This window comes from Stomoxys calcitrans, chromosome 2 (genome assembly GCF_963082655.1).
Source record: "Stomoxys calcitrans chromosome 2, idStoCalc2.1, whole genome shotgun sequence".
NCBI lineage: Eukaryota > Metazoa > Arthropoda > Insecta > Diptera > Muscidae > Stomoxys > Stomoxys calcitrans.
This window is the reverse complement of record NC_081553.1, coordinates 124,855,860-124,871,110: the sequence shown is the minus strand read 5'-3', so window position 1 is coordinate 124,871,110 and position 15,251 is coordinate 124,855,860. Positions and strand designations below refer to the sequence as shown.

Below are 15,251 nucleotides of genomic sequence, written 5' to 3'. Positions count from 1 at the left end.
TATGGCAGCTATGTCAAAACATAGACCGATATGGCACATATACCAGAATTGTGCCAAATTTCATCGAAATAGGATGAAAAATGCTTCTTTTATAGGCTCATTACACAATATCGGGAGATGGGTATAGATGGCAGCTATATCCAAATATGGCTCGAACTGACAGGAATGGGTAGGGGTTTACCCGAACACACTGTGCCAAATTTCATTGAATTCGGGTAATAAATAGAGCTTTTATGGCCTCAATACCCCATATCGGGAGATCGGGTGGTCGGTCTATCGGGAACTATATCCAAATAAAGTCCGATCTTCACAGAAATTAAAAGGGGTCTACCAGAACTCACTGTGCCATTGCATTTCATCGAAATCGGATAAAAAATGACCAATTTATTACCTTTAAGTCTGGAGATCGGTCTATATAGCGGTTATATACAATCCGACTTTATGAGATTAGAAGATCAGGTTTATATCCATAAAAATCCGACTTTATGAGATTAGAAGATCAGGTTTATATCCATAAAATTCAAAATCATTAGAAATTGTTTGGAAAATTATTTTATACCCAAGATATCTGCAAAATTATAAATACCCGCCCGCTCCGCTGCGCCTACTTTTACTTTATAAGGAACAAAATTATCCATTGAATATTTATTTTTGGTAATTAAAAAGCTTTTAGTGAAATACCATGCTACGAAAATAGTTTGTGCATATAGCTTGAGAAACAGTATAATAATATAAATGCCTTTATCTGAATTCCATATGATCTTTATTCGTCTATGTATTCGATCAGAGGGTTTATGCTCATTTAAGTTTGGATGTTAAAGACTTATTTTAGCTTAAAAGACCTTATTGGAGCCCGATATTCTCGTATGGACTTTGGTAGTGGGAAGTGCCGCAGGGTGGCAGTTGGTGGGTAGGGGGGTGGTGTGGACCCCCAAAAACCTGGTCCCGTAAGTGGATATGAAATTTTTGCCCTACTCCACATTGTCAGGATCGGTAAATACGTATGTCCAATTAAGGGATGTTTTCTGGGGTGAGGTGGTCCCCCAGACACTTAGCCCTGAAAAAATATTACCATCGTGCTTTACCCCCAAAAACCATTTTTTAAACCCCATATTGCCATTGGTCTAAGGGGAGTTTATGGGATAAGGCGTCCCCAAACAATTGGCCCCAAAATTGTTTAATAAATTCGTTTTCAAATCCCAAATACCTTTCATTTGAGGCACATATTACCATGGTCGGTAATTTTTTATTATTTAGGGGCGTTTTGGGGGAAGGGGCGGTGCCCCAAATAAATGGTCCCACTTTTGGATATCAGATTCGTATTCTACTCCCAACTACCTTTATTTGAAACCCATATTGCGATGTTCAGTAATCTATACGCAACAGACAAACAAACAAAAAAAAAAATTAATTGTTATATATAAGAAGAAGAAGATTTGGATTTGTGACATGAACAATGGACCTTAATTCTGCGAGCGACGCGGCTAGCAACCGGAGAAAGTTATCCTAGTTCTACCATTATTATTTAACGTAGATAAATTATTAACAAGTAAAAACGAGCTAAATTCGGTTGTGCAGAATGTTGGGAATCCATCATGCATCATGAATGCAGTCTTGAATTTTCAAAGACCCCATAAACAACCAATGTAAGGCATTAACACTTCCTTTCCCTTGCTCAGATCCAATGTAGGCCTCATTAATTACACGTGCAGAGTTTTGCTGGGTATATCAGACATTACGAAGCATCATCGACGATGGACAATGCTTAGTTTTTTGTTGTTATCACATCTAAGGCATATATCTCTTCAGTTTAATTAAACATCAAAGCTGATTATTTTTACTTGTCTTGCGGTGCTTCCCCTGCTGCTTTTGTATTGAATATTTGTTAATTTTCGCCACAAATCAGTAGGTTCAATGTTTGTACAAGCAGCAGATATGCTTGATTATTTATCCCCGTACTTGCTTGGAGCTTCATAAATGCCGATAATGAAAAGTAATCAAATTCCTGTTTGTTTTTGCCATATTTCATGGCTTTTGGATAAAAACTTTTCAATTGCAGCTGTTACGGTGCTATGTATCAATGTTGATCAAGGCCAAGATCTGGTTAATTTAATTTGACCCAGTGAACTGTACAAAGGAGAAGAAGAGAGAATTTTACAATTTCGATTTTGTATGGTTGGGGGCGTTCTGTAGCATTAATCTTCATCAAACGTGATCTTCGAAATGTGGGGGAAAGAAAAGTAAAAAACAAAAATGAAATGAAAATATTCATTTAATTCATTAATATCTGATGTTGATAATTCATTCATCATTTTAGTTTCGAATGTTTTTTTTTGCTGGCGCTGATATTTTTGGCGCTTGTGCATATTTATTGATGCGATCGTGTTTTGCGGATTTATTCGTTCTTAATTTTCAAACTCAACTATTGATGGAGGAGTTTCTTGATTGCCAAACGTAACACTTTATCTAATGGGCAAATAATAAAAATCATATCATGGGTAATGATATTGAAGGGATTAAATTGATTGGGCAGTTTATTCATACAAAAGATCTTAAATAGCCAGTCAATTACATGACGTGTTATAAATGGTTGCAAAAAGTCATAAAAATTTATTGTGGAGTAGCAATTGAGGAAAGATAAGAGTCGAGTGTAGCCAACTTTACCAATGTGATACCGCATTTAACTGGATGTAGCTGATATTAGAGTGGCATTCTATTTTCTAAACAGAACCACTCACACCATTTAAGTCCATTATGAGACCACAATAGCGACAGACCAGGCCTTCGGTAGAATTTGAACCCACGATCAGAACTGAAACTCAAAAAAATTATTTCCTGCCAAAACTGACTAAAAACTACCAGGGTGAAGTTTATTCAGTTCAAATTTGTTACAACACGATTGTCGTTAAATTCGTATAACGAGTCAATAAAGCCTTTAACAAGTAAAAAGGTGTTAGTTCGGCCGGGCCGAACTTTGGATACCCACCACCTCCGGTATATATGTAAACCACCTTTCATCAAAATTCGGTGAAAATTTCATACCTTCTGTCCCATAGCAGTTATATTGAAATATGTTCCGATTTGGACCAAATTCTAATAAGTACAGTAGCTATATCTAATAAATAAAAGTCCAACATAAGTCACTGTGTCAAATTCCAGTGAAATCGGATATAAATGCGCCTTTTATGGGTCCAAAACCTTAAATCGAGAGATCGGTCTATATGACAGCTATATTTAAATCTGGACCGATCTGGGCCAAATTGAAGAAGGACGTCGAAGAGCCTAACTTAATTCAATGTTTCAAATTTCAGCGACATTGGACAATAAATGCGCATTTTATGGCCAGAAAACTTAAAACCGAGATATCTGTCTATATGGCAGCTATATCCAAATCTGGACCGATCTGTGCGATATTGCAGAAGTATAGCAAGGGGCTTAACTTAACTCACTGTCCGAATTTCGGCGACATCGGACAATAAATTCGCCTTTTGGGCCCGTAAGCATTAAATCGAGAAATCGGTCTTTATAGCAGCTATATCAAATCTGAACCGTTCAGGGCAAAATTAACGAAGGGTGTCAAAGGGCCTAACACAACTCACTGTCCCAAATTTCAGCAAAATCGGATAGCAAATGTGGCTTTTATGGACCTAAGACCCTAAATAGGAGGATCGGTCTAATGGCAGCTATATCCACAAAAGAATCTGTGCAAAGTTCCAGCTCAATATCTCTATTTTTAAGACTGTAGCGTGATTTCAACAGACAGACGGACGGACATGTCTAGATCGTCTTAGATTTTTACCCTGATCAAGAATATATATATTTTATAAGGTCGGAAATGGATATTTCGATGTGTTGCAAACGGAATGACAAAATGAATATACCCCCATTCTTCGGTGGAGGGTATAAAAATAGTAGGCACAGTTCAAACATGGTGTATATGGGGTATATTAAAATATCTTCTTATATATAAAATTGAATTTGTGTTTGTTTGTTTGTTCCGTATATACTCAAAAACGGCTGTACCGATTACCTTGAAATTTTCACAGATTGTGTAGGTTGGTCTGGAAGGACACATAGGCTATATAATGTTTTGATATCGGAAGGGGGGCGGACCCTCCCCCTTACCACAAAGTACTACCTAAAAATAAAAGTGGTCCGATCGGGACAATATGGGACTCAAATGAAAGGTGTTCAGGAGTAGAGTACGAATTTTATATTAAAAATTGGGTGCAAGTAACTGAGAGGCCCCCCAGCCCCAAAACCCCCTAAAATAGTTTTTTTTTGTACGATCATGACAATATGGGACTCAAATGAAAGGTATTCGGGAGTATATCGGGACAATATGGATATCAAATGAATATGGTATTAAAATGTGGGTCTAAGAACCCATCGGGCCGCCCCACCCCTAAAATTCCCCCAAACAGACATATTGGACGTTCACGTCAATATGTGCCTCAAATAAGAGGTATTCGGGAGTAGATTACAAATCTGGCATACAAAATCAGGTTGAAGTATAGGGGGTCATCCTACCTCCCAAAAATGCCTTAAATAGGCATATGACCCATCATACCTATATGGGACTCGGTTTTTTTGTTTGTTCCGTATAATCAAAAACGGCTAAACCGTTTTTCTTTAAATTTTCACAGATTGTGCAAGTTTGTCTGGAAGGCTATATAATTTTTAGATATAGGATGGGAGCGGTCCCTCCCCCTTTACCCAAAAATGCCACTTAAAACCATAAGTGGAACGGTTGGGCACAATATGGTTATCAAATTAAATATATTGGAGACTAGAAAACGAATATCTTATTAAAATTTTGATCCAAGTACCCAGCGGGCCGCTCCAACCCAAAACTCCTCTAAACAGATATATTCGACGTTTCTATCAATATGGGACTCAAATGAAAAGTATTCGGCATTAGATTACAAATATGGCATAAAAAATTAGGTCCAGGTAATGGGAGGTCGCCCCACCCCCACATACCCCCAATTGGGCACATTAGCCGACCATGACTATATGAGACTCAAATGAAAGGTATTTAGGAGTAGATTACGAATATGACATTAAAATTTGCGTTCAAGTACAGGTGGCGCTTTTCCTCCTAAAAATATGCCAAATTGGTTAATTGACTCATTATAACAATATGGGACTCAAATGAATTTGAGAGTTGAAAACAATTTAATATCCAATTTTGGACCCAAGTTTTTGGGGGGATATGAAGTTCAGTTTAGGGGGTGCTTTAGGTCGTCACCCCCTGAACTGAACTTTATATCCGACTATGGCAAATTGGAGCTCAAATCAACGGAATTTGGGGGCAAAGAACGAATTTGATATCTTTTTTCTTTCAAACGGTTCATATTTACAGACCATGGCAATCTGGAGCTCAAGTTAAAGGGATTTAAGAGAGTTTTATATCCATGTTTGAGTCGAAATGTCTGAGCTGCCATGGCTCCCCTAAAAAGCACTTCTCATTACCCTAATTTTTGAAAACACCAGATCTCGGAGATTGTTGGTGCGATACCTTTGAAATTTGTTTGCACTCTTACAGTCACCAAGAAGTGAAAGTAGCAGATTAAAGCCTTCTCTGCGGATGGTACAATCCGCATCGTTTGGGTGCAGGGCCATAATGGAGTAAGGGGGAATGAAATGGCAGACGATTTGGCAGTGAAGGCCAGAGGACTGCCGTCGATAAATTTGGTAAACTCGAAGCATTTCAGGTCGACGCAGTCCGATTTAAGCGCGTTGGCGACAAACGCTGTGGAACAGCGAAACAGTCGGTAAGACGGCGAACATTTTATGGGTTGATCCGGATCGTAAGAGGGCGAGGCTATTACTAAAAGGAAGTAAGAAGGAGGTCAGTATAGCTATTGGTGTTATAACAGGACACATTAGACTACGAGATCACTAATGCAAAATCGGTGCGGCAAGTGATAACATGCGTAGGGCATGTGGAGAAGATAATGAGACTCTGGAACATTTCCTTAAAATTAAAAATTTTCTTCTTAGAGATTACTTTTTAGTTTTTAGAGCGCACAACAAGCCGATTACTGGCAGGTGAATGTCTATAGTGCCATGTGGCAGATTAATACCTACACCCTCTTTTCAACCTAAACGTAACCTACACTCACCAAAAACAAAACATGGTTCCTATGGTTGTAGTCTGGAGTCTACTGGATATATAGACCAATCACGATAATTCAGCGTCATAGGTGGACATATGCTACAATGGCACGAATTCGATATTCACATTCTGGGCGAAGTTTCTCCACCCTAAAAAGATATTATAGAGTTAAAGAAGGCGCAGCAGAGAGGGCCCGGTTCGGCTAGTATACAATAAGACATTGTGCAAAATTTTGAAAAGTTAGTTTGAAAAGGTGTTTGCACACAAAAAAAATCGCTTCAAGTAATGGAAATTTTCGCCAAGTGAACATCTTTTCTGAAAACGTTGGAGCTTGCTTACGATAAAAGTACATGGGAGAAGTCTTTGTACAAAATTTCAGTCAAATCGGATAATATTTGCGCCCTGTAGAGGGCGTATTTTTGGAGCATTTCTTTCGACCAATCAACACGAGACTTTTTTTGAGCGATTGACAAATTGTGTGATCGAACGCGAATAAATTTTTTGGCGATCAAATGTTCATGCAATATTTACCGTGTGCAGGTCCCACTTATGCCTTAGGTTGTCTCAATCTAACGATAGGTCACATGACGATCTTGCAATATCAGTTGGGGCCCAGCATCAATGGTTTTTGGAACGACAACTGCTTTTGGACGACCTTCACGAAATTCGTGTTGGAGTGAACTACCACCTCGGTGGAATTCACCATACTATCGATAAACACTGGTCCTTGATGGAGCTTTATCGCCAAAAATTTAAATAAATTCATCTGTGCACTGTTGTTGAGTTAGTTGGCAGATTGCAACAAAAGAGTTGTCCAATCCCGAATTTTAAAAGGCAACCCTCGTAGCTCCCATAAAAGCTGATCTCCTGATTTGACTTCATGAATCCCTTGAAGCCGCAATTGTTGTCCAATTGAACTGAAATTTTTCACGCAGTGTTCTATTAAAACTTCCAAAATCGTGCATAGTATGGTTCGAATCGGTCTATCACCTGATATGGATCCCATATAAATCGATCTCTCTATTTTACATCCTGAGCTACCAGAAGCCGCTATTATTGTTCCATTGAGCTGAAATTTTGAACGTAGTGTTCTGTAACGACTCCCAACAATCGTACTAAGTACAGTCCGACTATCTGGCCCCTCATCTGGCCACTGTTTTCACAACGTGCCTGGGATTGGCATATACTCCGAAAGCCTGGCAGGAGGGTGGTATTTATACCCAAACCCAGATAGGCAAGTTATGCGACACCGAAAACCAAAGACCAATAAGCCTTCCGTACTTTCTACTCAAAACCATGAAACGTACTCTTGATACCATGATAAAGAGTATCCAGCGAACTGCTCAAATAAAAACAACATGCCCATGTCAAGGGAAGGCCAGTACCAACTGCCTTGCACAAGGTTGTGCATAAAATAGAAGAATCCTTCGATTCCAAGACGTACACATTGGCGGTTTGCATTGACATCTAGCGGGCGTTTAACAATGTGCGGACCAACACATTGATCCAATCCTTAGACCAATATTGGGTGGACCGGGTCCTTAGAGACTGGATTAACCATATGCTAAGGAAAAGGTGGATAAATTGCGACATAAGGCACGCCACAAGGTGACCACCATGAATAACATATTACGGATGCTGACTGAGAAGGGATTTGAACCCGTTTGCTATGCAAACGATGTTATAAAACTTCTTTGGGTTAAGAATCCGAACCAGCTACGCAGAAGGGCCGAAAGGGTCTTGCATATGGTATATGACTGGACTAGACCCAGGGGTCTCAATGTTCACCAAGAGAAGACTTAAATATGCCTTTTCACGAGGAAGACGAAGGTGGGCTAATTTGACGCACCACGTTTCCTCAATAAAACGATTTCGATATCTGACAGGTCAAATATTTAGGAGGGATCTTGGATAGGAAACTTAATTGGAAGTGTCACATTCAGAAGCATACGGAGAAAGCTCACAGATGTTGGACACTATCTAGACGGACCGTAGGCTCGAAATGGCGAAATAGAGCCAGCGGACTATCCTCGGATACTGAGGATAGTCCTCTGGCTCTATAGGAGCGTGATTACACCAATTCTTATTTACAGTTAGAAGAAGTGTAACATAAGGACGATAAAAAAAGGTTCAGAGAACATGTTGTATTGGCATAGGTGAAGCGATGAGTCTCCGACGCCCACTAGGGCGCCGGAGACTATTCTAGATATTCGACGCATTGACATACAGATTAAATGTGAGTCAGCCACTGTGGCTATGATACTTTAGGGGATGGGAGCAGCTCATATCATCGCGGTACGTTCGGATACCTGTGACGACACTTGAGGTTGAGTGCAGGGCACTTCTGCCAGCTGCGCAGACCAGGACTGACGGAATCCTAGTATTGACATCAGGAAGATCATGTTACACGGATGGATCAAAGCTAGAGGACTGAGTGGACCTGGTGGTCTACATTGAGAACCCAGGGACTGAGAACTGTGTTAAACTGCCTGACCATAATACGGTCCTGCAGGCGGAGATCGGGGCAATCGCGGAATGCGTGAGGTAGTGTTGTGCCAATGCAAGGACGTCGAGTATGAACATCTTTGCGGACAGTAAAATGGTCATAAGGGCAATAACAACAAGGACGGTAAGGTCACGAACAGTCTTGCAGTGTAAAAAGGAGATAAACGCTTTCTCTGAGGATGGCACAATCCGCATCGTTTGGGTGCCGAGCGATACGGGGTAAGAGGGATTGAAAGGGCAGAAGATTTGGCAGTGAAGGCCAGAGAAGTGCCGTCAATAAACTTGGTTAAGCCTTTCGGGTCGACGCAGTCCGAGTTAAGGGCGTGGGCGTCGAACGCGCATTTAAATCTGTGGAACAGCGAAACAGTCGATTGGACGGCGAAAATCCTATGGGGTGATCCGTATAGTTGGAGAGGACGAGGCTATTACTGAAAGGTAGTAAGAATTTGATCAGTATAGCTTTTGGTATCATGGCGGAACACATAGGACCACGAGCTCACTTAGGCAAAATCGGTGTGGGAAGTGAATGCATGAGGGGAAGGATGAGACGTTGGAGCAATTCCTATGCCATTGACCATTTTTCGCGGCTAAAAGACACCCGTACTAAGGTGGGAACACAATACCAGCTTAATAGTGGTATGGAAAAGAATAAAGCATTTTGTAAGTAACACGGAATTCCTAACTTAAAATTTTCTTTTCCATGTCACTTTTTATAGCCTCCACCATAGGATAGGGGTATACTAATTTCGTCATTCTGTTTGTAACTACTCAAAATTTTCGCCTGAGACCCCATAAAGTATATATACTCTTGAACATAGTGGCATTTTATGTCGATCTAGCCATGTCCGTCCATCTGTCTGTCTGTCCGCCCGTCCGTATGTCCGTTCGTCCGCCTGTCTGTCGAAAGCACGCTAACTTTCGAAAGAGTAAAGCTAGTCGCTTGAAATTTTGCACAAATACTTCTTATTAGTGAAGGTCGGTTGGAATTGTAAATGGGCCATATCGGTCCATGTTTTGATATAGCTGCCATATAAACCTATCTTGGATCTCGATTTCTTCAGCCCCTAGAGGTTTCAATTCTTATCCGATTAGAATGAAATTTTGCTCGACGTGTTTTGTTATGATATAAAACAACTGTGTAAAGTATGGTTCAAATCGGTCCATAACTTGATGGGAAGGATGAGACCATGAGGTGATCTAGCCATGTCCGTCCGTCTGTCTGTCGAAAGCACGCTAACTTTCGAAGGAGTAAAGCTAGGCGCTTGAAAATTTGCACAAATACTTTTTATTAGTGTAGGTCAGTTGGTATTGTAATTGGGCCATATCGGTCCATGTTTTAATATAGCTGCCATATAAACTGATCTTGGGTCTTGACTCCCTGAGTCTCTAGAGGACGTAATTCTTATCCGATTGGAATGAAATTTTTCACGTTGTGTTTTGGCATCACTTCCAATAAATGCGCTAAGTATGGTTCAAATCGGTCCATGTTTTGATATAGCTGCTATATAAACCGATCGTGGGTCTTGATTTCTTGAGTGCGCAATTCTTATCCTATTTGAATGAAATTTTGCATGAAGTATTTTGCTATGATCAACAACAACTGTGCCGAGTATGGTTCAAATCAGTCCATAACCTGATATAGCGGCCACATAAACCGATCTTGGGTCTTGAATTCTTGAGCTTCTAGAGTGCGCAATTCTTATCCAATTGGAATAAAAATTTTCAAGACATGTTTTGTTATGATATCCAGCAACTGCGTCAAGTATGGTTCAAATCGGTTCATAACCTGATATAGCTGTCATATAAACCGATCTTGGGTCTTGACTTCTTGAGCCTCTGGAGGGCGCAATTCTTACCCGATTTGAATGAATTTTAGCACGGAGTATTTTGTTGTGATATCCAACAACTGTGTTAAGTATGGTTCAAATCGGTTCATAAGCTGGTATAGCTGTCATATAAACAGATCTGTGGACTTGGCTTCTTGAGATCTTAGAGGGCGCAATTCTTATCCGATTTGGCTGAAATTTTGCATCACGTATTTTATTCTTACTTTCAACAACTGTGCCAAGTATGGTTCAAATCGGTTCATAACCTGATATAGCTGCCATATAAACCGATCTGGGATCTTGACTTCTTGAGCCTCTAGAGGGCGCAATTCTTATCCGATTGGAATGAAATTTTGCACGACGGATCCTCTCATGACCATCAACATACGTGTTTATTATGGTCTGAATCTGTATATTGCCTGATACAGCTCCCATAAAAATCGATCTCTCTTTTTTACTTCTTGAGCCCCAAAGGGCGCAATTCTTATTCGAATTGGCTGACATTTAACACAGGTCTCCAACATATAATTTAATTGTGGTCCAAATCGGACCATATCTTGATATTGCTCTAATAGCAGAGCAAATCTTTTCTTATATCCTTTTTTTGCCTAAGAAGAGATGCCGGGAAAAGAACTCGACAAATGTGATCCATGGTGGAGGGTATATAAGATTCGGCCCGGCCGAACTTAGCACGCCTTTACTTGTTAGTTTTAAGAGCGCACAACAAGCCAATAACTGGCTTAGGTGCATGCCGATAGTGGCATGGGGCGGATTAATAGTCCGTATCTGTTTATAGATTCAATATTAAAGGACATCGTGAGCCCCTAATGATATCTGATTGAGCTGAAATGTTGAGTGAGTGTTTCTTTACGGCTGTCAACAATCGTCCCAGGTATAGTATAAATCTGTTTATAATTTGAACTTTCGCCTGGTTTGGTATGTAGAAATTTTTAGCAGAATCCATGGTGATAGATTCCCAAAATTCGGCCCGTCTGAATTTAGCACGATTTTACTTGTTGGTTTGTAGCTCGCATAACTTTTCACTGCAGAATCAAACCACAGCATATATTGCAGCAGAAATGTTGCAAATTTTGTCAGCTATCGAATTCAGTTAAAGAATTATAAACCGATTTAAGCATTTGCCTTCACAGCAAACTAAAGGAGAAGCATCTAAGAAAATTTCCAAAAACATTTTTGTTAGATGTTTTGTTATATACCACAGAAGATTTTGTTTAGTATTTAATTTGCTAAAAACAGGTTGTGTCGGGGGGAAATTACAGTATTGCATTTACATAAACTAGTATGCATATCTTATCTATGCTGAGCTACCTTAAAAATTGCCACTTTAATTGGTTGCTCTAAATTTAATGTTAAATCTGAGCCTGAATGATGTGCCCAACTGGATTTTCAGCTAAGCCGTCGTCACTAACAAAAGGTAGAAACATTCATTATATGCTCATCATGGTTCGCTTTGTATCCCTCTTTACAGTCATTAAAAATGTTTTAAAGTCAGCACACTGACCCACAATAGCCATTTATCTTCCCAAACCCATCTTCAGCGTCCTCTGATGAAAGAGAAACCATGAAATGACAATAAAATTGATGTATCTGCAGTGCTAGATTTCCCACCGCGACCACATATGAAGATGACACGCAGCGCCATCACATCACAAAAAGATTTTAAAAATTGGGGAGCACCAACCAAAACAACGATAATTAAACGATGGTCACACCAATGTAGATGATGGCTGAACATGACAAGACAAAAGGTCCATACACAAGTCATACACAACAGTTATCACCACCTAGCTAGCAAGACCAGCAAGCAGACGGTGTTCATTCCACGCAATGTCAAGATTCAATTACCGGCCATGCAGCAGTGAGGACAATTTGGCTGATTTGTCATCCAAGGGGAATGAAATGAGAACGTTTGTCGAGAATTCAACCGTGGACAATTGATTGGAAAATTATTATTTGGCCATGTGGTTTGTGCAGCTAGTTGAACTCCCGGTTAATTAACGTGTCACATAGTAATCAGTAAGATTCCATAGTGGTTGGTTAGTAGCCTCATAACCCTAAATTATAGTTCAATTTTCTGTCTTTGTCTGTAAACAAATGACCGTGTAATCATCGCAGACAAAGTCAACAACAACTGCTTCGCATTCTTCGAAATTCTAAAGGGAGGTTGTGTATGGACGTGTTTATTGTGACATATAATTAAAATTACGATAACGCATAATTTCAATTGTCAAAGGATTGTCAATTGTCAGCGCTATGCAAATCTATGGTGGGCTACCGGTTGTACTTGAATCTAATTATTGAAGTCCTTCAACAGTGGTGCTTGCAACTAAGGTTAATGGTGGGCCGATTTTCTTCTAAAATTTCAAGAAATATTACAGCACGCAAAAAATAATTCATTAACCATAATCGAAATTTTCGAAAAAAAAACTTCATTTATAAAACCCATTTGCTTTGTAAACGATAAAATTGCAAGTTATTGTATGCTAAGTTCTTGCAGGAATTTTTAACGAAAACAAAATTTTGGACAAAATTTAAATAATCGCGACTCTATAAGCATAAATCGGGAATTGCATATACATCTACAATCTGATCCGATTTTAATAAAATCCTCCAGAATATTCAAAAATAAGAGAGTAATGAGCTGAATTTCATGAGGATCAGAAGTGAAAATCAGGCGATACATATATGTATATTTGAGTTACATCCAAAGCTGAACCGATTTCTTTGAATTTCACCAGCAATTAGAATCATTGTAGAATCCCGTGCCAAATTTCGTGAGAATCGGTTAACGAATTACCGCATTATTGCCATGCTAGTTCACAACGGGCGAACATTTATATGATACCTATATCCAAATCTTTATGCCTGGGCTAAAGAAAGTGTTCATCTCAAATATGAAGGTGATCGGTTGAAAATTGCGTTTTGTACACAAACTAATATGAATAGACAGACTGACATAGCGAAATTGAATAATAAAGGTATACTAGGTGGAACGCTATACTCATCAATAGGCCTATCTCTCTTTCCTCTGCGTGGCTCAAACAAAGGTTTTATGTTTCGCTGGTCCACAATGTTGCATGCGCACTCGTCGCCCACTCCCTTAACTCGGATTGCGTCGACCCGAAAGACTTCGGGTTAACCAAGTTTATTGACGGCAGTCCTCTGGCCTTCACAGCCAAAAGGTCTGCCCTTTCATTTCCCCTTACTCCATTATGGCCCGGCAACCAAACGATGCGAATTTTGCCATCTCCAGGGAAGGCGATAATCTCCTTCTTACACGTCAAGACTGTTCTTGACCTTACCGTCCTGGTTGGTATTGCCCTTGTGGCAATTTTTCTATAGGTAAAGATGTACACGCTCGACGTCCCCCCGTAAGCACCACACCAATTAACGCATTCCGTGATCTCCCGGATCTCCACCTGCAGGAACATATTATAGCTAGGCAGTCTAAAACAAATCTCAGTCCCTACGTTCTCAATGTAGACCTCTAAGCCCACTCTGTCCTCCAGCTTGAGCTGCTCCCATCCTCAATCCATTCTCACATCGCCTTAAGTCTCATAGCCGCAGTAGCTGCCTCACACTTAATCTGTATGTCAATGGGTCAGATAGAGAACAGTCTCCAGAGCAATAGTGGCCGTGGTCCTCATCGCTCCGCCTATGCCAAGACAACATGTTTTCTGAACCTGTTGTATGGGCCTTAGTCGCACTTTTTCTCAATAGAAGGCCATTGAGGCGAAAGAAAGTATTGGTCTAAACACGCTCCTGTAGAGCCAGTAGACTATGCTCGGATTCAGGCCCGATTTCGAACCTACGGCCCGTCTACATAGTGCCCAACATCTGTGAGCCTTCTCAGTACGCTCCTGAATGTGACACTTCCAATTCAGTTTCCTGTCCAAGATCACACCTAAGTATCTCTGGGTCTAGCCCAGCCATATGCCATATGCAAGACCCTTTCGGCCTTTCTGCATAGCTCGTTCAGATTCTTACCCCTTAGAAGTAATATAACATCGTCTGCGTTTTGGCATCGAAGGATTCTTCTATTGAATATACAACCTCATGCAGGGCAGCCTCCACCGACCTTTCATTGATATAGGCATGCTGTTTGTAGTTGAGCGATGTCATACTCAGTTTGAGTAGAAAAGACGTAAGGCTTTTGGGTCTGTAGGCCTTTGGTGTCGCATAACTTGCCTTGCCGGGCTTGGGTATAAACACCACCGTGCATGGGTATAAATACCTCTAGGACTTGCATTTACTCCGAAAGCCTGGCAGGAGGCAATGCGACACCAAAGGCCTACAGACCCATATGCCTTACGTCTTTTCTACTCAAACTGAAAGTTTTGGCCAGATGAGGCGCCAGATAGTCTACCTCTTTCTTTACTAACGTCGGAAATATTCCATCAGAGTGACTTAAATGGTTTAAAGCTCCTCAAGGATTCCTTCACCATAAATTCCATAATGATAAACCTTCGATCAACGGCATTATTCCAAGATTCCGGTGTCTTCGTGAGTCCCGTCGTATCCTATGGAAAATGGGTTTTCAACAAAAGCCTCAACTTCGAAGAGTTAAAATTTAAGGGTTCAACAAGTTCGGCCGGGCTAAAATTTTTGGAGCCCACCTTCATGGATTCCTCAAAAAAATTCTACAAATCAACTTGGTTGAAGAGCATATCTGTACTTTACGTACCAATCAGGCAAAATAGGGGCAGTAGAAGACTAACCGTCAGTTCGGTCTATATTTGGGGGCTTTATCATGTTACTGCCCGATTCGGGCCATACTT

At 40.3% G+C, this 15,251-nt stretch overlaps 1 protein-coding gene across 1 annotated transcript in view; it reads right to left on the bottom strand.

Moving 5' to 3' along the window:
- The window catches only part of LOC106083658 (uncharacterized protein DDB_G0285291), a 193,629-nt gene that overhangs the window by 130,092 nt on the left and 48,286 nt on the right, over positions 1-15,251 (bottom strand). The gene's annotated exons all lie outside the window — the stretch shown is intronic.